At 44.1% G+C, this 27440-nt stretch overlaps 1 protein-coding gene across 2 annotated transcripts in view; it reads right to left on the bottom strand.

Annotated features, from left to right (window-relative positions):
* The window catches only part of LOC124551045 (putative protein TPRXL), a 567200-nt gene extending 544829 nt beyond the window's left edge, over window positions 1-22371 (bottom strand). For both annotated transcript variants that reach the window (XM_047125908.1, XM_047125909.1), the window contains exon 1: window positions 22251-22371. The gene's annotated coding sequence lies outside the window, so the exon portion shown is untranslated. The remainder of the gene's footprint in view (window positions 1-22250) is intronic.
* Between the last annotated feature and the right edge of the window lie 5069 nt (window positions 22372-27440).

Below are 27440 nucleotides of genomic sequence, written 5' to 3'. Positions count from 1 at the left end.
ATCTATCTCCAGATGAGCGAGTATAAATGGTTAACCTTAACCAGACGTACGTACCAGTACCCACATCTTGCGATACCTCACTTTAGTGAAAACTAACCCTTATGCAGAGATGGCAGTAGACCTTTGGAGTTGGCCATCATGCCGGTGTGGGCTCCACCTCTATTTAAGAAATAAAAAAAGATAATGTTATTTACCTGGTGGAACAGCGACCGAGAGCTGTACTACTAATTGCTTCCCCGAGATGTAACCATCACTGCTAACTTTTATTGTAAACAACTGAAAAGTCTTGCAGAAGCAGTCAAAGGACAACGACCAGGAAGACTGCATGAAGTTATGCTATCCCACGATAACGCCTGCCCGCATTCTGCTAGACGGACAAACACACTGGAGTTGCGTTGGGAAGTCACTCCGCACCCACCATACCCACCCGATCTTGCGCCCTCAGATTCTCACCTTTCCCGATCTCTATACAACAACCTTCACTGAACCTCCTTTCGGATGAAATGCGCTCCGAATATGTCTTGACGAGCGAGCCCTTCGGGTCAAAACCACGTGATTTCTACAGTCGAGGACTCGAACAGTTACCCCAATGCTGGCACACTGTTGCAATGAATGAAGGAGAATGTACACTGAAGAGCCAAAGAAACTGGTACACCTGCCTAATATCGTGTAGGGCCACCGCGATAAAGGATAAGTGACGCAACACGACGTGGCATGGACTCGACTGATGTCTGGAGTAGTGCTGGAGGGAACTGACACCATGAATCCTGCAGGGCTGTCCATAAATCCGTAAGAGAACGAGGAGCTTTAGCTCTGTTCTGAACAGCACATTGCAAGGCATCCCAGATACGCTCAATAATGTTCATGTTTGGTGAGTTTGGTGGCCAGCGGAAGTGTCTAAACTCAGAAGAGTGTTCCTGGAGCCTCTCTGTGGCAGTTCTGGACGTGTGAGGCATCGCATTGTCCTGCTCGAATTGCCAAAGTCCGTCGGAATGCACAGACCTGAATGGATTCATGGATTCAGGTGATTAGATAGAACGCTCAGGTACGTTTCACCTATCTGACATACCAGGGGCTACAAATCATTCTACAGCATTGCAGATCCTCCACCTGCTGACATGCAGGATCCATGGATTCATGAGGTTGTCTCGGTAGCCATACACGTCCATCTGCTCGATACAATTTGAAACGAGACTCGTCCGATCAGGCGACGTGTTTCCAGTCCTCAACAGTCCAATGACGGGTGCAGGCGAGGCGCAAAGCTCTGTGTTGTTCAGTCATCAACGGTACACGAGTGGACCTTCGCCTCCGAAAGCCCATATCGATGACGTTTCTCTGAATGGTTAGCACGCTGACGTTGATGGCCCAGTATTGAAATCTGCAGCAATTTGCGGATGCGTTGCACTTCTGTCACGTTGAACGATTCTCGTCAGTGGTCGTTGGTCCCGTCGTTGCAGGATCTTTTTCCGGCCGCAGCGATGTCGGAGATTTGATGTTTTACCGGATTCCTGATTTTACGGTACACTCGTCAAATGGTCGTACGGGGAAATCCCCACTTCATCGCTTCCTCGGAGATACTGTGCCCCATCGCTCGTGCGTCGACTGTAACACCACGTTCGAACTCCCTTAAATCTTCATAACCTGCCATTGTAGCAGCAGTAATCGATCTAAGAACTGCGCCAGACACTTGTGTTATTCAGGTATTGCCGACCGCAGCTCCGTATTGTGCCCGTTTACATATCTCTGTATTCGAATATTCATGCCTATACCAGTTTCTTTAGCGCTTCAGTGCATTATTGTTAACTAAATCTCTATCAAGCGTGTCTGTTGTGTTTATTAAACTTATGGAAAACGTTAGAACATGTGTACCAATCCAGTACATCTGCATTCGTACGCTGCAAAATAACTGCGAAGTACACTGCTGGCCACCGTAAATGCAACACCCTGAAGGAAGCGTCCGAATCGAGTGAAATTTACACCATGGGTTTGCAGCGATGAGATATGCAACTGATTAGAATTTCAGCGCAGACGCACATCACGCGCGCCTGTGGCGCCACCTCATAGCGCCATTTAAGGCTTGGCGATTTCGACGAGTGTACGTTCGGCACGTGTGTTTACCTTGTGGTTGTTTCACAAGACGATCAGTTATGCCTCGTAGACAACAGCGAACATCGTTTGATCAAGTATCCGAGTTCGACAGAGGAAGGATAGTGGCTTACCGAGATTGTGGATTATCATACAGAGAAATCGCTAGTCGTGTTGGACGAAACCAAACAACTGTAATGCGGATATGTGACCATTGGGTGCAGGAGGGTACGACGGACCGACGTGGTCGATCGCATTCACCTCGGTGCACCACTGCACGTGCTGATAGGCAAATTGTGCACATGGCAGTGACGGATCGCTCAGTGACATCACGAACCATAGCACAGCACATTGCGTCTGTAACGCATCATCCAGTGTCTGCGCGTACCATTCGACGCCGTTTACAGCAGAGTGGTCCGTCCGCAAGACGTCCATTGCTTCGTCTACCATTGACGCAGAACCACAGACGTCTCCGTCGCCAATGGTGTGATGACAGACGGATGTGGACGGCAGAATGGAATGACGTTGTCTTTACTAACGAGGCACGCATCTGTCTGCAGCACCACGATGGTCGGATTCGAGTGTGGAGACACCATGGAGAGAGGATGCTGGACAGCTGCATTATGCACCGATACACTGGTCTTCCACCGGGTATTATGGAATGGGGCGGTATTGGATATTACTCTCGCACGCCTCTAGTACGCATTGCCGGTACTTTAAATAGCCGGCGCTACATATCCGAGGTGCTGGAGCCAGTTGTCCTTCCTTACCTTCAGGGCTCGGCCACAGCCATATTTCAACAGGATAATGCGCGACCACACGTGGCACGCATTGTCCAAAGGTTCTTCGTCAATAACCAGATTGAAGTGCTTCCCTGGCCGGCTTGCTCTCCGGATCTTTCGCCGATAGAATACATGTGGTCCATGGTTGCTCAACGAGTGACCCAGATTACATCCCCAGCTGCCACACCAGATGATCTTCGGCAACGTGTGGAAGCTGCTTGGGCTGCTGTACCCCAGGAACACATCCAACGTCTCTTTGACTCAATGCCGAGACGTGTGGCAGCGGTGATCTCCAACAATGGCGGCTACTCTGGCTACTGATTCTGGCAGGAATCACATGTCACAGACGTCTGTAAACGTAATCATTTGATACTTGGTCAACATGTTATCTACAAAATAAATTTTGTTGTGCTACCTCTTGTCTTTCTTGGTGTTGCATTTACGGTGGCCAGCAGTGTATATGAAGGAGTGTACTTCCTATTGCAGCAAGTGTTCCTCCTGTTGCAGTCACGTACGCTGTGCGGAAAGTAGAATAACGTCCGCCCACAGGTTCTGGCGCGACCATCCGTACCAACGTCCAGCCGTGTCACCGTCAGCCAATGGCGTCAACCGACTCCGGTACTAGGTTGTGCGGCTCGTGGTCACCGCTCCACCCTCCCACCCAGTTTCACAAATGGAAATACAATCGTTTTCACTGGTCAGCTTATAAAGAAACCTTTTGCAAGTAGTGTACGCGAATTGTTTCGCGCCACTGCGTCTCTTAGATTCCAAACCTGTTTTCTGTGTACCCTCCCACAATGGTCCAATCGATATTATTTGCAAAGCACTTTTCTAGCCCTACTGGTGACGTAAGGCCCTAACGAAATGTAATGGACCTGAACGTGGCAAGAATGGTATTAATCGATGGGACCACTGGGGGAGAGTGCACAGAAAACTAGTTTGGGATCTAGCAGATGCCTTGATACGAAAAAATTCGCGTTCACGACCCGCTAAAGGTTTCCTTAAAAGCTGACCAATGAAAACGATTGGATTTCCATTTCTGTGCTCGTTGTACGTAATTGCAAATGTTTTGCAGAAGGCCCACTCTAAACTCTATATAACGATTAAGACGCCAGATACCGTATCAGGCGCCGGCCGAAGTGGCCGTGCGATTAAAGGCGCTGCAGCCTGGAACCGCAAGACCGCTACGGTCGCAGGTTCGAATCCTGCCTCGGGCATGGATGTTTGTGATGTCCTCAGGTTAGTTAGGTTTAACTAGTTCTAAGTTCTAGGGGACTAATGACCTCAGCAGTTGAGTCCCATAGTGCTCAGAGCCATTTGAACCTTTTTGAACCGTATCAGGCAAACCACTTTTAGCAAATAAAAACAATTAAGCTTCGACCCAGCATTGCAACCTCGATCTCGTGTATGCTGACCCAAAGCGCTATCCACTGCACCAACTACTGAGCACAACTGATAAAACCTGACAGAGGTAGTGCTGTATACATGATTACACTGTTGCCGGATTGCCAATCCTGTACGTCCATTTACTGCCCGAAATATGCGCAGCACGATATTTAGTGACAGACATTTCTGTACTCCTACATCTACATCTACATGTATACTCTGCAAATGACATTAAGTGCCTGGCAGAGGGTTTTTTCGAACCACCGTCACAATTCTCTATTATTCCAATCTCGTATGGCGCGCGGAAACAATCAACACCTATATTTTTCCGTACGAGCTCTGATTTCCCTTATTTTATCTTGGTGGTCCTTCCACCCTATGTAGATCGGCGTCAACAAAATATTTTCGCATTCAGAGGAAAAAGTTAGTGATTGGATATTCATGAGAAGATTCCGTCGCAACGAAAAACGCCTTTCTTTTAATGATGTCCAGCCCAAATCCTGTATCATTTCTGTGACACTCTCTCTCATATTTCGCGATAATACAAAACGTGCTGCCCTTCTTTGAACTTTTTCAGTGTACTCCGTCAGTCCTATCTGGTAAGGATTCCACACCGCACAGCAGTATTCTAAAAGAGGACGGACAAGCGTAGTGTAGACAGTCTCCTTAGTAGAGCTGTTACATTTTTCAAGTCTCCCGCCAATAAAACGCAGTCTTTGGTTAGCCTTTCCCACAACATTTTCTATGCGTTATTTCCAATTTAAGTTGTTCGTAATTGTAATACCTAGATATTTAGTTGAATTTATGACTTTTAGATTAGACTGATTTATCGTGTAACCGAAGTTTAACGAGTTCCTTTTAACACTCATGTGCATCACCTCACATTTTTCGTTATTTAGGGTCAACTGCCACTTTTCGCACCATTCAACTAATTTTTCTAAATCGTTTTTCAGTTTGTTTTTATCTTCTGATGATTTTATTAGTCGATAAACGACAGCGTCATCTGCAAACAACCGATGACGGCTGCTCACTTTGTCTCCTAAATCGTTTATATAGATAAGGAACAGCAAAGGGCCTATAACTCTACCTTGGGGGACGCCAGAAATCACTCCTGTTTTACTCGATGACTTTCCGTCAATTACTACTAACTGTGACCTCCCTGACAGGAAATCACAGATCCAGTCACATAACTGAGACGATATTCCATAAGCACGCAATTTCACTACGAGCCGCTTGTGTGGTACAGTGTCAAAAGCCTTCCGGAAATCCAGAAATACGGAATCGATCTGAAATCCCTTGTCAACAGCACTCAACACTTGATACTACGTGATGAATCGTGCAGCGAACTCCGAGTGCGAAATTGTTCTTCACACTGTGTATTGTGTTTGAACTTTATCAGTTACTTCGAAGGCAACGATCTCTTGACACATATTTAGTAAGTAGTCAGAAAATATCGATCTTATGAACCACAACTAGTTCTTCACTCGAGCGAAGTAATGAGTGCTATCAACAGGGGATCTCAAAATGATTCCCTCTGTGTATCTATCTAGATCATATCAGAAGGCTTTTGAGACAGTTCCTCACATGAGACTTCTAATTAAATTGCCGGCCGGTGTGGCCGAGCGGTTCTAGGCGCTTCAGTCTGGAACCGCACGACTTCTACGATCGCAGGTTGGACTCCTGCCTCGGGTATGGATGTGTGCGATGTCCTTAGGTTAGTTAGGTTTAAGTAGTTCCAAGTTCTAGGGGACTGATGACCTCAGATGTTAAGTCCCATAGTGCTCAGAGCCATTTTTTTTTAATAAAATTGCATGAAGATGCAGTATCTCATCAGTTCCGCAACTGGATTCGCGATTTCCTACCAAAAAGAACACAGTACGTAGTAGTCGACACGCGGAGTGACCGTGCGGTTCGAGGTGTAGTGTCATGGATTGCTCGGCCCCTCCCGCCGGAGATTCGAATCCTCCCTCGGGCATAGGTGTGTGTGTTCCTCCTAGCATAAGTTAGCTTAAGTAGTGTGTAAGTGTAGGGACCGATGACCTCAGAAGTTTGGTCCCTCAGGAATTCACACACAAACACACACACACACACACACACACACACACAGACACACACACGCATACAGACGTAGTAATCGACGGAAAATCATGTTGTTCCCTATCTACATTCACGATTTAGGAGACCATACGAGCAGCTTTCTTAGATTATTTGCAGATGATGTTGTCGTTTACAGTCTAGTAAAGTCATCAACAGACCAAAATTAATTGCAAAATGGCTTAGACACCATATCTGTATGATGCGAAAAGTGGCAATTATCTCTGAATAAGGAAAAGCGTGAGAGAATCCACATAAGTACGAAAAGGAATCCGTTAAATTTCGGATGCACAATAAAGCACACAAATTTAAAGGGTGCCAATTCAACTCAGTACCTAGAAATTATAGTTACCATATCTGTTCTTTCGGACATGTCCGAACCATAGATACCATCATCATATAAATATATACACTCCTGGAAATTGAAATAAGAACACCGTGAATTCATTGTCCCAGGAAGGGGAAACTTCATTGACACATTCCTGGGGTCAGATACATCACATGATCACACTGACAGAACCACAGGCACATAGACACAGGCAACAGAGCATGCACAATGTCGGCACTAGTACAGTGTATATCCACCTTTCGCAGCAATGCAGGCTGCTATTCTCCCATGGAGACGATCGTAGAGATGCTGGATGTAGTCCTGTGGAACGGCTTGCCATGCAATTTCCACCTGGCGCCTCAGTTGGACCAGCGTTCGTGCTGGACGTGCAGACCGCGTGAGACGACGCTTCATCCAGTCCCAAACATGCTCAATGGGGGACAGATCCGGAGATCTTGCTGGCCAGGGTAGTTGACTTACACCTTCTAGAGCAAGTTGGGTGGCACGGGATACATGCGGACGTGCATTGTCCTGTTGGAACAGCAAGTTCCCCTGCCGGTCTAGGAATGGTAGAACTATGGGTTCGATGACGGTTTGGATGTACCGTGCACTATTCAGTGTCCCCTCGACGATCACCAGTGGTGTACGGCCAGTGTAGGAGATCGCTCCCCACACCATGATGCCGGGTGTTGGCCCTGTGTGCCTCGGTCGTATGCAGTCCTGATTGTGGCGCTCACCTGCACGGCGCCAAACACGCATACGACCATCATTGGCACCAAGGCAGAAGCGACTCTCATCGCTGAAGACGACACGTCTCCATTCGTCCCTCCATTCACGCCTGTCGCGACACCACTGGAGGCGGGCTGCACGATGTTGGGGCGTGAGCGGAAGACGGCCTAACGGTGTGCGGGACCGTAGCCCAGCTTCATGGAGACGGTTGCGATTGGTCCTCGCCGATACCCCAGGAGCAACAGTGTCCCTAATTTGCTGGGAAGTGGCGGTGCGGTCCCCTACGGCACTGCGTAGGATCCTACGGTCTTGGCGTGCATCCGTGCGTCGCTGCGGTCCGGTCCCAGGTCGACGGGCACGCGCACCTTCCGCCGACCACTGGCGACAACATCGGTGTACTGTGGAGACCTCACGCCCCACGTGTTGAGCAATTCGGCGGTACGTCCACCCGGCCTCCCGTATGCCCACTATACGCCCTCGCTCAAAGTCCGTCAACTGCACATACGGTTCACGTCCACGCTGCCGCGGCATGCTACCAGTGTTAAAGACTGCGATGGAGCTCCGTATGCCACGGCAAACTGGCTGACACTGACGGCGGCGGTGCACAAATGCTGCGCAGCTAGCGCCATTCGACGGCCAACACCGCGGTTCCTGGTGTGTCCGCTGTGCCGTGCGTGTGATCATTGCTTGTACAGCCCTCTCGCAGTGTCCGGAGCAAGTATGGTGGGTCTGACACACCGGTGTCAATGTGTTCTTTTTTCCATTTCCAGGAGTGTAGTTAAGACTCAACGGTCATTTGACCATCTTCTTGTGTGCAGATGCACAAACAGTGCCCGAACTCTTACGGGAATCGGCAAAAATCCGCGAGCAGTGAGTATAATGGGCAGGGGCACTATGAATATAGTGCGGGACAATAAGTTGGGAATGTGGGTCTCACGAGAGGCGTGCCAGAGAAAAGTCCCTGCAGTCGCACTATCCTCTGTGTCCGCGGTCGCTGCCATGTTAGCAGGAGATGCTGGGTTCGAGTACCGGTCGGGGCACACATTTTCAACTGTCCCCTATTCAGTCACTCGTTGACCACGATGGCACCGAAACAGAGGACGACCGAAGAAAGGCAGAAATACTGAATTCAGTGTTCCGAAACTGTTTCACTGCGGAAAATCGTAACACGGTCCCTGACTTCAGCCGTCGCACGGACGCCAAAATGGAAAATATTGAAATAAACGATATCGGAATTGAAAAACAACTGCTATCACTTAGTAGCGGAAAAGCATCCGGACCAGACGAGATACCCTTAAGATTCTACAGTGATTATGCTAAAGAACTTGCCCCCTTTCTATCAGCAATTTATCGTAGATCGCTGGAAGAACGTAAAGTACCTAGCGACTGGAAGAAAGCGCAGGTCGTTCCCATTTTCAAGAAGGGTCATAAATCAGATGCGAATAATTATAGGCCTATTTCGCTTACGTCAATCTGTTGTAGAATAATGGAACATGTTTTGTGTTCTCGTATTATGACGTTCTTAGATAATACAAATCTCCTTCATCATAACCAACATGGATTCCGCAAACAGAGATCATGTGAAACTCAGCTCGCCCTATTTGCCCAAGAAATTCACAGTGCCGTAGACACTGGCGAGCAGATTGATGCCGTATTCCTGGACTTCAGGAAGGCATTTGATACGGTTCCGCACTTACGTTTAGTGAAAAAAATACGAGCTTACGGAATATCGGACCAGGTTTGTGATTGGATTCAGGATTTCCTAGAAGAAAGAACACAACATGTCATTCTTAACGGTTCAAAATCTGCAGATGTAGAGGTAATTTCGGGAGTACCGCAGGGAAGCGTGATAGGACCTTTATTGTTTACAATATACATAAATGACTTAGTTGACAACATCGGTAGCTCCGTGAGGCTATTTGCAGATGACACGGTTGTCTACAAGAAAGTAGCAACATCAGAAGACTCGTACGTACTCCAGGAGGACCTGCAGAGGATTAATGCATGGTGCGACAGCTGGCAGCTTTCCCTAAACGTAGATAAATGTAATATAATGCGCATACATAGGGGGAGAAATCCATTCCAGTACGATTATGCCATAGGTGGTAAATCATTGGAAGCGGTAACGACCGTAAAATACTTAGGAGTTACTATCCGGAGCGATCTGAAGTGGAATGATCACATAAAACAAATAGTGGGAAAAGCAGGCGCCAGGTTGAGATTCATAGGAAGAATTCTAAGAAAATGTGACTCATCGACGAAAGAAGTAGCTTACAAAACGCTTGTTCGTCCGATTCTTGAGTATTGCTCATCAGTATGGGACTCTTACCAGGTTGGATTAATAGAAGAGATAGACATGATCCAGCGAAAAGCAGCGCGATTCGTCATGGGGACATTTAGTCAGCGCGAGAGCGTTACGGAGATGCTGAACAAGCTCCAGTGGCGGACACTTCAAGAAAGGCGTTACGCAATACGGAGAGGTTTATTATCGAAATTACGAGAGAGCACATTCCGGGAAGAGATGGGCAACATATTACTACCGCCCACATATATCTCGCGTAATGATCACAACGAAAAGATCCGAGAAATTAGAGCAAATACGGAGACTTACAAGCAGTCGTTCTTCCCACGCACAATTCGTGAATGGAACAGGGAAGGGGGGATCAGATAGTGGTACAATAAGTACCCTCCGCCACACACCGTAAGGTGGCTCGCGGAGTATAGATGTAGATGTAGATGTATGCAGCTATAAACTGGTACGATGACAGAGCTGATGGTGTGGGGAAGGCAAACCAAAACTGCGTTTTATTGGCAGATCTTTTAGAAGATGCAGCAGGTCTACTAAAGAGACTGCCTACCCTGCGATTGTTCGTCCTCTGGTAGTATTCAGAAAATAATCCAACATAATTAAGGTACTGCTTCTTCGTGCTTATTGGTTTTAGATAATTAACGTCAAATATTTAAGATATCAACTCAACTGCAAAATAATCAGATGTTTGAAGCTGGTTTGTGACATGGAATTCGGATCTGTAAGTAACTGATCGGGGGGGGGGGGGGGGGGGCGGGGGTAATTAGTGTTACCAGATAGGACTGATAGAGGGCATCGAAAAAGCCCAAAGAAGGAGAGCTCGATTTGCAGTACCGCGAAATTGGGGAGAGAAAATCACGGATGCTATAAGGGAATCGAGGTGGCACTCATCAAAACAAAAGCGTTTTTCGTTGCGGCGAAACCTATTCCCGAAATTTCAATCACCAACTTTCTCCTCTGAATGCGAAAATATTTTATTGACGCCAGCCTACACGGGAGGAAACGATCACGTAATAAAATAAAACAAATCTTAAGGTCGTACAGAAAAATTTAAGTGTTCATTTTCTCAATCGCTGTTAGAGAGTGGAATGGTAGAGAAACAGTATGAAGATAGTTCTAAGAGCCCTCTGCAGGCACTTTAGTGTGAATTGCAGAGGTTTTCACGTAGAAAAGAAGAAGACCACGAAAGGGATGGCTAACAGGTGTCCAGCCTGCGCAGTTAGCCGTGCTGTCTAACGCACGGCATTCCGGGCGGGAAGGCGTGCCGCTCCCCGGCACGAATCCGCCCGGCGGATTAGTGTCGAGGTGCGGTGTGCCGGCCAGTCTGTGGATGGTTTTTAGGCGGTTTTCCATCTGCCTCGGCGAATGTGAGCTGGTTCGCCTTATTCCGCCTCAGTTACACTATGTCGGCGATTGCTGCGCAAACACTTTCTCCACGTACACGTACACCTTAATTACTCTACCACGCAAACATTGGGGTTACACTCGTCTGGTGTGTTCCCGGGGGGGGGGGGGGGGGGCGGCGAGCGTTTCTAGGCGCTACAGTCTGGAACCGCGCGACTGCGACGGTCACAGGTTCGAATCCTGCCCTGGGCATGGATGTGTGTAATCTCCTTAGGTTAGTTAGGTTTAAGTAGGTCTAAGTTCTAGGGGACTGATGTCCTTAGAAGTTAAGTCCCATAGTGCTCAGAGCCATTTGAACCATTTGGGGGTTCCACTGGGGGCCGAACCGCACAACCACCCTGGGTTCGGTGTGGGGCGGCGGTGGGTTGAGTGGACTGCTGTAGCCTGTTGTGGAGTTGCGTAGCACTGCAGGCTACAAAGGGGACGAAGCCTCTCCGTCGCGGGCCCGCATCTCGTGGTCGTGCGGTAGCGTTCTCGCTTCCCACGCCCGGGTTCCCGGGTTCGATTCCCGGCGGGGTTAGGGATTTTCTCTGCCTCGTGATGGCTGGGTGTTGTGTGATGTCCTTAGGTTAGTTAGGTTTAAGTAGTTCTAAGTTCTAGGGGACTGATGACCGTCGATGTTAAGTCCCATAGTGCTCAGAGCCATTTTCCCTCTCCGTCGTTTCTAGGTCCCCAGTTGGATACAATACAATCCAATACAACAGGCGTCCAAGTAGCAACGGAGACAAGAGCAACAGAAGGACGCGAGGAAGAATGGCAAGATGGAGGCCTTTGGCAACAGAGATGCGGGGTGCGTTGGCAGCTGTATTAAAACAGTGGACATGTCTTGAGAGAGAGAGAGAGTAGCTCATCGCGCACAAATTGCCCAGACTCCGTTCTTCCAGTATTTGAGAATGAGAGCACACAGAAACTTCCAGCAACCTTTACACATTATTTGAAACCTTTGCAAATCTTTTTCTCGCTGACAACTCCGCTCCCCAACCCCACACAAAATAACAAAAGGAAAAAAAGTTTATCGCTTATCACATTTATCCTATTCACGCAGAAAACTTCAGCACCAGGCATGATGAAACTTGCGAGACTTGTAAAGCTATCGTGGGCTACTGGAGACTCTCATATGAAAGCTTAGACTACTGTAGTTTGCGTAATAGCTGTGGTCAGCTAAAGGCGTACCTGCATTACCTGTACATTACGTGTGTTGCATACCTGTTAGGCGCTACCTTAAAATGACCACTTTCTTTACTTACACAATCAGTGTCTTACTAGATTTCCCTGAAAACCCAAAGCAGTGAACTGCCTCGAAACTGAGTGAGGATACTTAAAGACTGGCTAACTCACAGAACATGTTTGCTCAAGACAGTCATCACCTTGTCTGTTACTTAAAAGTAAGCAAAACTGAAATTGTCAATGTTTGATTCACATTTTATTCGAAAACTGTTGATTTGTAGCGTCAAAGCCAGCCGCTGTGGCCGAGCAGTTCTAGGCGCTTCAGTCGGGAACCGCGCTGCTGCTACAGTCCCAGGTTCGAATCCTGCCTCGGGCATGGATGTCTGTGATGTCCTTAGGTTAGTTAGGTTTAAGTAGTTCTACGTCTAGGGGACTGATGACGTCAGATGTTAACTCCCATAGTTCTTAGAGCCATTTGACCATTTTTTGTAACGTCAAACAGTGGGACGTTAAAATAAAAACAAAGAAAACAATACAGATTTGTCATAGAGCGCTACAAAATGCAAATTTTCTCAACACAAAGCTGAAATAAAAAACAGGTGCAAAACAAATATATATCGAACATCGCTCCAATGCTTCGTCCAACTTACAAAAAACAGGTCTCTTTTATTCATAAGTTTCGCGTCTATCAATAATAACAAGCAACTCTTGACTTTGATCATGATAAAGAAAGTTCTATTGAGTGCAGACGCTGATTACATTAAGAGTAATTTCTTTCGTTACATAAAAGCGCAGAAGTTACGTGATCAAATAATTTTCATTACTTATGAAAAGCAATTTATATTATGTAAGGATATAAAATACACAATGGAGTAACACTGAATGATGTGCGGTTTAATTGTGTACCAAAAAAAATGAGAGAGAGAAATCATCGCCTCTCAGTTTCTCTCTCACACATTCATTTATATTTCTTTCCCTACCAAAGGTACCAATACTACCGGTTAGCCTTCAATTTACTAACGACATTTTTATGTAGTGTACCGGGAATACGGAACCGCAGATTTGGCACAGCACAACTCTAGACATGATGTTTTAATTTATTACGTCTTTAATACTAACTTTGTTTTCAATATATTTTGCAGAGAGTGCCTGCAAAATTATCTCACTGTGTAGTACGTATTTCAGCACACGTGACCGCACAAATAAGAGAGATGCATAAAAAACAGCTCTTGTTAAAACGTTCCCTTTTTTTTTTCTTTTTCGAAGGTCTATGGCTGAGTAATCCGCAAATAATAAACGGGCATTACTAGGGCCTTTCGTTTTCAGGCATAAGGGATTTATATGCTTAACGTCAAATATTTAGCACATTAACTCATTTGTAATGAAATGTTTGAAGCTATTTTATGGATGGAAGTCCAATTTTGTAAAGCATCAGGTATGAGGGACACTAATGTTAAATAATTCAATATCAGTTAAAACATAGCCGATTACTCGAATTCGATTGTCTGTATCGAGGTTAGTTTGGCTCCAAACGTCGACTGCAATAGCACCATCAAATTATTACATGAAGTAATCAAAATGTTGCAATAAGACCTATGCAAGACACGTATCACGTCTGATGGATCATTATACTTTAGCAGTCCCCTATAAAACTCCTAATCTCACTATTAGCTGTCTTTTTTCTATTTATTTGGACTGGTTTTATACAACCATACCGTCAACAGCAAGGCACAAATATAAAAAAAAAACCTACACAGAGAATTCACAAAATTAAACTCTGATCAATGAACATTATTTCAAAACATCTATATTGGCGTAATACATATCAATACAGGACGTGGTCACTCAGTCGCACATGGAGACTTAGGTCGGTCCTTGAGTCGTGCAAGAATAGCCGAACTGAGACAGCGGGATAGCTCAGCGTGTTCTGTTATAAGAAAGACTGAGTGAAGTTCTCATCGATGAATTTGAAGAGGAGTAATGCCACATCCGCAAACGCAGAATGATAAATAATGACGAAGAAACAGCTAGGTACTACTAAAATAAGAAAAAGTGGTTAAGGCCACCGTTTCTGCAAAGTGAGAAACCGAGGTACGTGTCCAGGCCCCGCAGAAATTTTCATTTGTCACTAATAAATTATGTATCTGAAGTCTAATTAAATTCGCAACTCTGAATACATTTCTTCCAACAACAAATACGTTATTGTGAAGGCGTTGTCGCCCACTGAACTGATGAAATATTTATATAGTTTTGTCGTAATTACTGATTTTGTGCTATCACCTAACTAAAAAATATATGTAACAGGCACAGCTGGGCTATTCGCATTAGAACACGTCAGATCTTGTTTTCTGCTCTTCCACGCGTACATGGTGTCACTTTACCCACATCAGCTGATATTTCTGTAGCTGCACTGCAAAAAGGTGGTAAATGATGCTAAACATAAGTAGGATTTTTATGGAATCCGGTTACTACAGTCGTAATCAAAATGTTGAGATAAGACCTTGCAAGACACATACCATGTGTGATGGATCATAATACGTCATCAGTCCCCTATAACATTCGTAATCTCACTCTTATCTATGTACATATACGACTGGAATACTCCGGATGTTCGATGTATTCGGGTATGAAGAAAACGCTTCTGTGCCATTTAATGTACGAGAGTTGGAACTTTAATAGTGGCAACTATTTATCTACAATCTGCACAAAATAGATGCATGTTTCAAAGTTTTACTGACCTTAGTTACAAGCATTGTGTATAACCCGTTGCCGGCGATGTGGAAGTCGTAGGATACTCTTAGCAGTGCCAGTTGTGTTGACAGTTCGAGCAGCGCGGTCTGTTGCCCGACGAATTTGTAGCAGTTCGGAAGCGAATGACGTGAAGTGTTTCCTTCAGTTTAGAAATCGAGTTGAACTTACGAGGGCTTAAATCAGGGGAGTGCAGTAGGTGGTATAGCACGTGGCAGCCCCATCAGTCAAACAAATAAGTAACAGCTTGCACTGTACGTTCTTGACCACTGTCCTGCAAAATGATGGTCAGGTCCTGCAGAAAGTGCCATCACCTCTGTCTCTATGCTGTTCATTTTTTGGAACACAACCTACGACCAGCTTAGGGACAGAAGTGATGACACTTTCTGCAGGACCTGACCATCATTTTGCAGGACAATAGTAAAGCACGTACAGTGCAAGCTGTTACTGATTTGTTTGACTGATGGGGCTGCTAAGTGCTATATCACCTACTGCACTCCCCTGACCTAAACCCTCGTAAGTTTCTAGCCTGAAGGAAACACTTCACGTCATTCGCTTCAGAACTGCTACAATTTCGTCGGCCAATAGACCACGCGGTTCGAATGTCAACACAACTGGCACTGCTAAGGGTATCCTACGACTTGCACATCCCTGGCCATGGGCTATACATAATGCTGGTGATTACTTTGAAGGTCAGTAAAACTTTGAAACATGTATCTATTTTGTACGAGCTATAAATAAATAGTTGCCACTATTAAAGTTCCAACCCTCGTGGTAGACTAAACAAAAATGTTTCAGAATAATGGCTGATGGAAAAAAGCGGCACACCACGAAGGAAATATCCCAATGGGACGGAGATAGGTAGAAGCTATGTACATGTACAGACAAACAAATGATTACAATTTCAGATAATTGTGTGATTTATTCAAGAGGAAGAGTTTCACAACTGAGCAAGTCAATAACTCATTGGTCCACATCCGGCCCTTATGCGAGCAGGTATTCGGAATGGCATTGACTGATAAGAGTTGTTGGATGTTCCCCTGAGTGATATAGTGCCAATCTCTGACCCATGATACTCCAAACGTTCTCAATTGCAGAGAGATCTGGAGACCTTGCCGGACGAGGTAGGGTTTGGGGAACATGAAGGCAAGTAGCAGAATCTCTTGCCTTGTGCAGACAGGCATTATTTTACTGAAATGTAAGCCCAGGATGGCTTGCCATGGAGGGCAACACAACGAGACGTAAGATATTGTCGACATACCGCTGTACTGTGACACACTAGACCACCTGGATTTTGGGCTGTGTGGTGGGCCACAGTCGGGTTGGTAACCCACTGGTATCGGGGGTGTCTCCAGAGCCCTCTTCACTGGTCATCAGGGCTCAGTTCGAAGCGGCACTCATCACTGTAAACAGTTCTACTCCAGTCAATGAGATTCCAGACCAAAGACATGTCTAGAGACGTGCCGCACAGTGGCGAAATAATAACCTGGCCTTTGACCACTATACGGCACAGCAACCAGGAGTGATAGTCTGGGCTGCCATTTGTTTTCACACCCACCCTCATTATATTGTCATCTGCAGCACCCGTACAATTTTATTTAATTTATTTAATTGTATGGCTAGGGCCCCCCCACCGGGCAGGCCGTTCGCCGGGTGTCGTGGGTGTCTTTCAATTTGACGCCACTTTGGCGACCTGCAGTCGATGAGGATGATAGGATGATGATGAGGACAGCACAACACCCAGTGCCTAGGTGGAGAAAATTTCCCCGACCCAGCCGTGAATCGAACCCGGGCCCAGAGGATTGACAATCTGGTATATTGACCATTCAGCTACCCTTACAATACACACAGATGATATTCTATGTGCTCTTTTGTTGCCCTTCATGGCAAGCCAACCTGTACTTATATTTCCGGCAGGTAATTTCTGTCCACACAGGACCAGAGTTTCTCCTGCATGTTTTCGTGCTTGCCAAATCCTACCTTGGCCAGTAAGGTCGCCAGATCTCTCCCCAATGGAGAACGTGTGGAGCATTATGGGCAGGGACCTCCAACCAGAGCGGGATTTTGAAGATCTAACGCACCAATTGGACAGAATTTGGCACAATGTCTCTCAGGAGTACAACCAACAATTCAGTCAACCAACGCCAAGCTGAATGACTGCTTGCTTAGGTGCCAGAGGTGGATCAACGCATTATTTGCTTGCTCAGGTTGTTAAGCTCTACCGGCCCCTGTGGCCAAGCGGTTCCAAGCGCTTCAGTCCAGAACCGCGCTGCTGCTATGGTTGCAGGTTCTAATCCTGTCTAGGGCATGGATGTGTGTGATGTCGTTAGGTTTAAGTAGTTCTAAGTCAAGGGGACTGATGACCTCAGATGTTAAGTCCCATAGTGCTTAGAGCCATTTGAACCACTTTTTAAGCTCTTTCTCTTGAATACATCGGCCAGTTCCCTGAAATTGTAATCATTCGTTTGTGCGTAATGTACATGACATCTACCGATTTCGGTCCCATTGGGATTATTCCTTCATGATGCACTGTTCGTTATTTTTATTTATTTATTTTTCTTAGTGTATTTACAGCAGTTCGACCAGGCACTGTTACTGACTCCACATTTTTAACATGAATTTTCTATTATTTGTTTAAATATTTCGTAAGTTTAGCGTCTGATTTGTGTTTCACAATGAATTATTTTTGCGCACAATTGCGGTTGCCCTCATCGTGACATCTATGGAAAAACAGCATTAGTTAGGGTTACCAAATCGTCCAGTTTTTTCGGATTCAACACGGTTTTTAATGTTTTATCTCAGCATCATATTGTACTAGGTCTACAACATTGCTTCCGCCGTTTTTTCTCGAAGTTCGAGGCTTTATTGTGAAAACCGCACAACAAATTTATGATTCATGGTATTGCCCATCGCTGGCCACTACATTCTCCCATATTTCGGATAGCATACGAATCCCGTGGCGGAAGAACTGGGCGTCTTTTGTGGGTATCCATGAATCGATTAAATTTTGCACGTGTTCATATGATCGGAAGTGCTGGTCAGCCAGACTGTATGCCACTGATCGAAAAAAGTGCTAGTCAGAGTGAGCAACGTATGGAGAATACGGCTGGACAGATAGGACTTCTCATTTCAACGTTTGCATGTGTATTGTGACGGGTTTTGCGACGTGGGGTCGAGCAATGACCTGCAGAAAAATTACCTTTACGTGTCTGTCGCTGTATTGTGGGCGTTTGTGTTTAAGTTCTGGGCTCGAACGCATCAGTTGCTTTCGATAATGATGTCCTGTGACTGTCTTCGTCTGTTTCAGTAGCTACGAAAACGTTCTGTCCTTCTTAAGGCTTTGAAAATGTTCTCTGCACATGCTTCTGCTAACAGTTCCATCACCATTGGTCTTACCCAGCCACAGCCGCAGATTTCTTCGTCTTAAAGCAGAAAATTAAAACAAATGGCGAGAAATGGGTACGTAAGTTGACGTACTTAATCGAGAATAACCTTATGATGCAATCACAAATCGACTAATATTTTTATGGCATTATGTTTACAGATGCCTAAGCTTATTGTGTTACACCTATGACCATCCACCCGAACCCCACTTGCCGCTACTGCCGTCTATTGCAAAACGGCAGAAGCAAAGTTGTAGACCTCATAAATTTATGAAACAGTAAGAAGAACCCGATTTTTGGACTTTCATGTCAAATAGTTGTTCTATGATGTCAAATGTGATCTCGTGGAGTGAAATAGAGACTGGGCACAAATTGGAAGGGATTAAAACAGTTTAGCAACATTTCTGGCGATCGTCGACTGTCGTGGCACTGCGTCTCGATCTTGCTTGCTCTGTAGTTAGCGTGCCACACATCGAGATGGACGTGCTTGCGGCCGCAACGTAGATACTAGCTGTTGTGATTGTAAAGAGCGTTTCAAATATGACTGAAGGTAATTGTAAACGCAAATTTAGGGGCAATTACCTGAGTGAATTCCCATTTCTGCGGAAAGGAACAATTGTGTATGATGCAGAATGCTTGATGTGCAGTTAAGTTTCAAATCCATACTAATAACAAAACTGTAAAGCAATCGTGTCTGTCTTGTTTGTCTTTTAACACAGTAATCTTCAAAAACTACTAGACAAATTTTCATGATGTTACTTAAAATCCGTCTTGATTGCAATTTTTTTTAATTATTATTATTCATATGACCGGTTTCGGTTCATTCAAAACCATCTTCAGATCTGATATTTCAGTTACGGGAGTAACCCGTCCAAACCACAGGACCGATTTCCACCAAATCTGGTACAAACATCACTTACTGTCTGGAAAAAATCGCTGCTAGGGTAACAACCACCTACCTATCAGAGGAGCGGGGTTGGAGAAAAAAGAAAAAAAAAGTACTGTGGACCACGACGCGCGAATGCGCAGAATTTGTTCATCCAGTATTTGAAAACGAGGACAATTTGTGACTTCCAACAAACTTTATACAGTGTTTCAAACCTTTTCGAAACGTATTATTGCTGCTAGCCCCCACATAATGATGAAAGGAAAAAGTTTCGCCCTTACTACATTTTCGCTGTTCATTTTCGCATCAGGTCTGACGTTTTAATTTATTACTTCTTTACTACTAACTGTATTCGCGTCTCATTTTGTTGCACACAATGGTGACCACTGAATGTAGCTGCAGAACTATATCTATGTACGGCAAGCAGTTCGGGATATACGATGTCATAAACTCTAAAATGTGTGAAAAACTGTCGCATCATGCATGACGTTTAAATTTATCATTGCCGAATCGATTTAGATGAAATCTGGTAATGAGATAGCTTGAGCCCTGAGAAAGAACACAGGCTACTTTACAAAGTGTGTAGTACAAGATACTTACTGATTTGAAGAATATTACGCGATTAATGGGAAGATATTTACTGTTTGAGACAGCTATTAACTCTGACTTCTTGGTTAACATGTGCTAGTCGATACGATTCAGAATAATGAATGCAATTATTATACAATATTCAAAGTGTTTATTACATACTTACACACTACTTGTTGCATAATGTATACAATGCATAAACTATAGGTCTATCTACTATGCAGTATTTGAGAACGAGAGAACTGAATGAGTTGCAACGAACTTTAGATATAATTTCAAACCTTTACGAAACTTTTTCTCGCTGATAACTTCCACAAAATGACCAAACGAAAAAAGGTTGTCGCTTTCTACATTTTTGTTGCTCATGCAGTAAAACTGCCGCATCAGGCATAAAATTACGACGTTTACATTTCTTGCCTCTTTGGTACGAACTCTATTCGCAACACATTTAGCAGACAGTATCCCAGTATCCACATATGCTGCTGAATGTACCTACAAAACTACACACTGAACGATACACAATTCAAGAGATATGAGGGAAGGATGTGAACAGAAAGGGGGGGGGGGAGGAGATGGACAGAGAAATGTAAGAGGAGGAGATGGACAAAGAGGGGTGGAGGAGGAAGAGATGAACAGAGAAAGGAGGAATAGCAGGTGGACAGAGAGAAGGGGGTGAAAGAGATGTACAGGGAGGAGAAAGGACGAGATGTGCAGAGAAAGGACAAAGGAGGAAATGGACCGAGAGAGAAGAGATGGACAAAGAGAGGGGGGAGACAGAGAAATAGGTAGGTACTCAGCTAGTACAAATGAATACAAATATGTGCAAGAAAACGATGCTTGTAGAATCTGCAGCTTTGTGTCCTGCGTCCATGCATGACTGATATCTTATATATAGCTTCTTACTAGTATCGTCTCAAGTTTATTTACTTGCAGGTGTTTCATCACATGGTGGGTGATCAGGTACTGTGGATTGTACTATGATAACATCAAAACCAAGAAAGAGTTACTTAAGAAGGTTCGAGGAAACGAAAAATATGCTTTCGTAAAAAGGTAAGCCATTAGGGTTCGCATAAAGATTGTTTGTAAGACGCCCGGTTTTTTCACTTCGAAATACGGTAACCATAGCTGTAATTGAAATTCGTTCATTGCCGGCGTAGATCAGCTCATTCAAACATTCACAATAAACACAAAATGTTTTTGTAAAAAGTACAGTAGTACCTGATTCTCAACAATCTTCACCATACAATACGTGTACACACCACATCGACGAAATTGTTAACGAGATGGAAATGAATAGGTCTATATATTTTGGATCGCTCCATGTGACAACATTTTACGAGCGCTCTTTTACATTTGTTACAAAATGGTTTCTTTAGTAAATAAGAAGTTCGGTTGATTGAAGAAGCTGTAAGTGGGCGTGACGCTATCGCATGTACTAGTAGTTCCGGTACTTTCAGTTTTTAGTAGTTCCAGGTGTCTGGATTTGTGCTATTCATCAGAATGCACACAGTGAAGATAACACTCCTTCGCAGGCGGATGGTAATTCTCATTCTAATACACAGCATACACCCAAAAATAATCTTGTAGGAAAAAATAATGTACGTCATTTTCAACATCTAAACCAAAGTGTGGAGTGCTTCGACAGAACTGTCAAGCGATAAAACTGCACAGATTTCTTACTTTGCTCTACAAGACGATATTTTACATGCATTCTTTTAAAAATAGTCACAAAATCATTATACTGGTAAACGGGGAATCTGGTCGCGTTAAGAAGTAGGTAAGAGCGAAATAATTGTATGCACTTTCTGCTGTCTCGATTTGTTCTACTGAGTAAAACCAAACCAGGAAGATAAATAAAATAAAACTGAGTAGGCGTGAATTTTCCACAGTAAATTAACTTCCCATACAGCTGTAGTTACCTGCAACATGCTATCTACGAGCAAAATAGCTCTTTGACGCTGTGAGTCAACGCATTACATACGAATTTCGACAAAAAAAAAAAAAAAAAAAAAAATACAAAAAAAAATGTTGTGAAAAGTATTATACTACTTTGTCCTCAAAAATTTAAACCTGGCAACAAGTGTAGAATACAGCGACGAAACTGTCAAAGAAATAAAATTTTGCAGATTTTTTTTTTTTTCTTTACTCGTCGGGACTTGCTTTAACATTGTTTCTAAATTATTACGTCAGTAAATAAGGACTTTATTTAAGTGAAAAAGTTGTACGTGGGCGTGAAATTATTGCATCTTGTTCCAGCTGTGCAGATTTGTTCTGTTGTGCGGACTGCGCACCAAGAAAGTAAAAAGTAAATATCCAATACCCGGAGGTGATGTTCGATTAGCAAAGTTAGAAGGCTACTCACCGGAGCGACGGAAAAGCGACGGCAGTAGCGTGCTCTTGTACGGGCCTGCCTTCTGTAATCAAATATGCTTCTATCGGTCGCAAACGATACTTCTTTTCTCGATAACGTGCTCTTTGCGCGGAAGTCAGGCGACAACTGAAGTTTGCTCGCTCCGCGCTTGCGAGGGAGCTGCAGTTTCGGAACCGGACCGCTGCGCGGCGCCGTCGTCGCTGGCGTAGAAACCCGCGCGTGCGCGCTGTTATCCAATCGATAGGCGCCGTGGACGCGGTCTGGTGGGGGCAAGGGGGCACGCACAACGATCTGCCCCACTAGAAATGCAAGTCGCGCCAAGAAAGAACGTCACTCTTTCGCACGGGCAGCTTAAATAACTCGCCGCTTAAATGCTAGGCGTCGCTGCAAATTCAGGCGAATTCTGATCACAAATAACCGAGCCTGACAAGACGAATGCTTCGGTCGCGAGATTTTGCCACTGCGGGACTGGTTCCATTTCGAAGTCTTTCCTACAGAAGTCGGGAACTAGCAATTTTCTGGTGTTTCATGTTTTCTTCATATCAATAACCTATACAAATAAAATCTAGAAATGAAATCATTTTTTTTTCCTGTTATAGTAGCGAATATGTTCACAAGGCAAATGTTCTTTAAACTACAATGTTATAATATATCTAGTCCACTCAGAAGTACTGGACAAGTAATGAAATGTTCGATACCATCTACATTTTAGCCAGACTTGAGTTCACTTATTTACTTTACTTCCATCCTGTGAAAGCTAATAAAGTTTCCTAACTGTCGAATATAATTTTTCTTTAAATAGGTTTTTCTACTTCTATTTCGATATATTATCAGGCATTGGTCTAACACCATTTTAAAAGCATATGATCTGAAAAGAAGTACAAATTAGATACAATAATTTGTATTTTCAGATGTTATCTGTAAACAAAACATCTGTTTTCATTTACAGTTTCATTAATTTTACCATCGATAATGAAATCGGTATTATAAAGTAACCGGAATCTTCTAACATTTTGAAAATTTCAAACATTTGTTATCAACAATTTGGCCCATAAATCTTCATAAAACAATTACTTTCAGAAACTTGCAGACATGTGACAAATGTTTTCAATAATGAAAAGCTATCTTTTCCCATTCTGAAAGGTTCTGGAATTAGGATCTACAATATAATGGGATTAGATTTTTAGAATTTGGTTCATGTTGCTCTCATCTTATGAGTGGACAATTTTTCAATGAATGTCTTTGGATTCGATGAGTAGTATAACAAGTCGGGCATCACCCCACTGTCCATTGTTGCCAAATTTATTCAAGATGGCGGATCCAATATGGCAGCCATAGATATGGCAACGTCGCAATAACATCATGGCAGGAAGCTCAAATTTTGGGGGGAGATAGGTCAATTGGGTTACCTTCACTAACCTAACCCCTCCCCACCACTTCCCCAGAAAATGACAGGAAGTTCAAATTCCAGCAGGCCAATGCAACACACCATGGCTACCTCCACTAACCTAAGGAAATGGCGAGAAAATAGGCCTGTTATTAGAAGCATCAGGAAGAATGCATTCGGTGTTATTCTCAACTATTTTCGTTAACAATTTCTGAAAGCATTGCAGAAGATTTCTATAGCACATCCGGAGGGGGGGGGGGGCGGGTGGGGGCATGAGACATCAGTATAACATTGAGAGCATTTATCTGTGCCTGTTCAGCTGAGTTGCTATGCAGACATCTCTCGCATGGCATTTAGGCCTGCACTCGACTGGCTGGTATGCATGGTGTCAGGGTAAGCACGTATGCAGCTGGAGGGGTCTCGTGTGTCCCATTAGGATCGCTAGGAGCAATGCACCCTGTGGTATTCTGGGCAGCATTGGAACAGATTTCTATAGTGCGACCTGTGACGTCAGTATCTACAGGTGACTTAGCTCTCATTTACATAGACACGTGACTTCAGTATAACACTCGAAGAACTCTAACTGTAGACGCAATTTTCACTTGCCGTCTGCAGTGGCATGAGAGTGATAGCTCGCACTCTGGTGCTGGCCTGCGTCCAGTTGGCCGTGCAAAGCATGTGGAGCATTGGAACCTCTGATACTTGGAGTTGATGATAGTTCGATAGCGTTTTTGACGTGCAATGAGTGTTTGTGCAGTGCATTATTTTCGGCTGTTTAAGCGTTGTGAGTGTGTCTGAATAGCGTTACACATGCATTATTTTTTGAGAATTAACGAGTTGTCTTCGTGTCTGCACATGATGTACTGCATTATTTCAGTGATTTACGAGTAGTTTGCAGGTCTGTATGCTGTGTACTGCATTATTTGCATAATTTACGGGTTGTTTGCGGGTCTGTACATTAGTGTACTGCATTATTTCGGTGATTTACGAGTAGTTTGCAGGTCTGCAGACTGTTTACTGCGACCTCAAGCATGTCAGGGTGAATGTTTTGTATAAGTGTAATTAATATACTACGTCAAATCCGTCACTAAACAAATTGTTCCCAAATAAATAAAGTACACTCCTTCCTCTCTCCAGCAGCCCAGAACAGGCTGAGTCCTTTTCCCACCAGTTTTCCCCTCCAGACCGCAATCTTGGATTACGTCATGGGAGGGACGACGACACCCTCTGGTGGCAGTACTGTGTACTAGGTCAGTTGGATCGCAGACTTCATGGTGAACAGACTGGATGGAGCTACTGCCTCAAATTGTTTAAATAAAGACTTATGTCTGTCCTATCCAGCACAGGCTTTCCCCACCAATTCCTAGGAAGAGGTGGCAGGTTAGTGGGCGTAGCCCAAGTGACCTATCTTCTCGCCATTTTCTTAGGTTAGTGGAGGTAGCTGTGGTGTGTTGCATTTGCCTGCTTGAATTTGAGCGTCCTGCCATTTTCTGGGAGAGGGGTGGGAAGGGGGGAGGGGGTTAGGTTAGTGGAGGTAGCCCAATTCCCGCCAAAATTTGGGCTTCCCGCCATGACGTCATTTTGACATTGCCATATCTACTGCCACCAACTTGGATCCGACATCTTGAATAAATTAGGCGACAATGGAGAATGGGGTGACTCTGGCCTTGTTCTACTACTTCTATGAACATGACATAGTTTCTGTGCACTCGTGAAATGCACCTTGTTTACATACAAACAACGAAACTGGTTGTGTGACGAATAATTAATCTTTTATGATGACTGGTAGTGGAAATTTTTCTACACCCTATAAAGGAGTGAAATATGCAGCTACTTAAGTGAAGCAATTTACTATACCATATTTATTGTGCCTCGCCAATATTATACAGTCTGCACATTGAGCAAGCACCAAAGACAACTGAGCAGGAATTTCTAAAGTGTAGAAAAGTTTAGAGAGAGAAAATAAGGTTTTCAGTTTTGCCAATGAAACCGTAATTGTATGAGAGGCGGTAAAAGACTTGGAAAAACATTTGAATGGGATGTTGCGTGTCTTGGAAATAGGTTGTAAGATGAACATCAACAAAAGTGAAACAAGGGAAATCAATTCTAGTCGAACTAAATCAGATACAAGAAATCAGGTATCAAAAGTACAATATCAGTTTAGTACAGAAAAATAATAAGGGCTATGGTAGAGGGGATAAAAATGCAGACCGGCAACATCAAGAAAACCACTTTCCACAAAGGTAAATTTGTTGACATAGAAGACAAATTTAAATTCAGGGTGATTATAATTTCAGTTAAATTTTCAGACCACTGCGGAAATAACACCATTTATCAGAATGACGTCAAAATGCAACAGAATATTATCGGAGAGCGGGGGGGGGGGGGGGGGGGGGCACGTACGTCAGAAGAAAAACAATTGCAGAATGTAGCATTAGATGGCGCTGTAAGCATCATAATTTAATAGTGGTCGACTACAAATGAAAAATGAATCATACAACAATGTCTAAGGTGTACGTCTGATGCTAAACAAACGGTACTACTCAGTTTGCGTGGGTGTACAGGTGTTATTCTGTTAGTTAAGTAAGCCCATCCATTACGGCAAGGCCATAACACAAGGGATAGGAAAAATCGGGTTTTAATTGTCCTGAGACCAAAAACCGCATAAAAAGCATTAACGAAAACGAAATCGGATTCCATGTGACTGGCGCAAAACATGTTCAGTATGCTTGTAAGGAGGCTGTTTAGGTTTTTATGTTGGTAACGCCACGTAGCGCTCTATATGAAAATCACTGACTGTGCTGTGTGTAGTCTGTGGCTGGTTGGCATTGTTGGAATATTTGCTATTGCAGTGTTGGGCAGCTGGATGTGAACAGCGCGTAGCGTTGCGCAGTTGGAGGTGAGCCGCCAGCAGTGGTGGATGTGGGGAGAGAGATGGCGGAGTTTTGAGAGCGGATGATCTGGACGTGTGTCCATCAGAGACAGTACATTTGTAAGACTGGATGCCATGAAGTGATATATTTATATTATGAGTTTTCAACACTATTAAGGTAAATACATTGTTTGTTCTCTATCAAAATCTTTCATTTGCTAACTATGCCTATAAGTAGTTAGTGCCTTCAGTAGTTTGAATCTTTTATTTAGCTGGCAGTAGTGGCGCTCGCTGCATTGCAGTAGTTCGAGTAACGAAGATTTTTGTGAGGTAAGTGATTTGTGAAAGGTATAGGTTAATGTTAGTCAGGGCCATTCTTTTGTAGGGATTATTAAAAGCCAGATTGCGTTGCGCTAAAAATATTGTGTGTCAGTTTAGTGTTGATCAAGATAAAGAAAGAGAGTAATGTCTGAGTACGTCCAGTTTTGCTCAGCTGTTTGAAAAGCAAATAATGTAAGAGGTTTATCAGCACAGTAATTCATTAATTTTTCTAAGGGGACGTTTCATATGTCGACCCTTAGCCGAGGATACCTCACTGGAATCTTCTGATTTTTTCTTGTAGTTTGTGTAATTAGTGTAGCTTTTGTTTATTGCTAGTGCGTAATTGTAGAGAGAATCTCCTTTTGAAACGTCCCCTTAGAACAATTCTACAAGACTGTGCTTAACCTGACACACAATACTTTGTTAGCGCAACGCAATCTGGCTTTCAAAATTCCCTACAAAAGAATGGCCCTGACTAACATTAAACTATACCTTTCACAAATCACTTACCTCACAAAAATCTTCGCTGCTCAAGCTACTGCAATACAGCAAGCGCCACTACTGCCAGCTAAATAAAAGATTCAAACTACTAAAGGCACTA

Source organism: Schistocerca americana, chromosome 9, assembly GCF_021461395.2.
Source record: "Schistocerca americana isolate TAMUIC-IGC-003095 chromosome 9, iqSchAmer2.1, whole genome shotgun sequence".
In the NCBI taxonomy this organism is placed as follows: Eukaryota; Metazoa; Arthropoda; class Insecta; order Orthoptera; family Acrididae; genus Schistocerca; species Schistocerca americana.
This window is presented reverse-complemented; position numbering and strand designations above follow the sequence as displayed.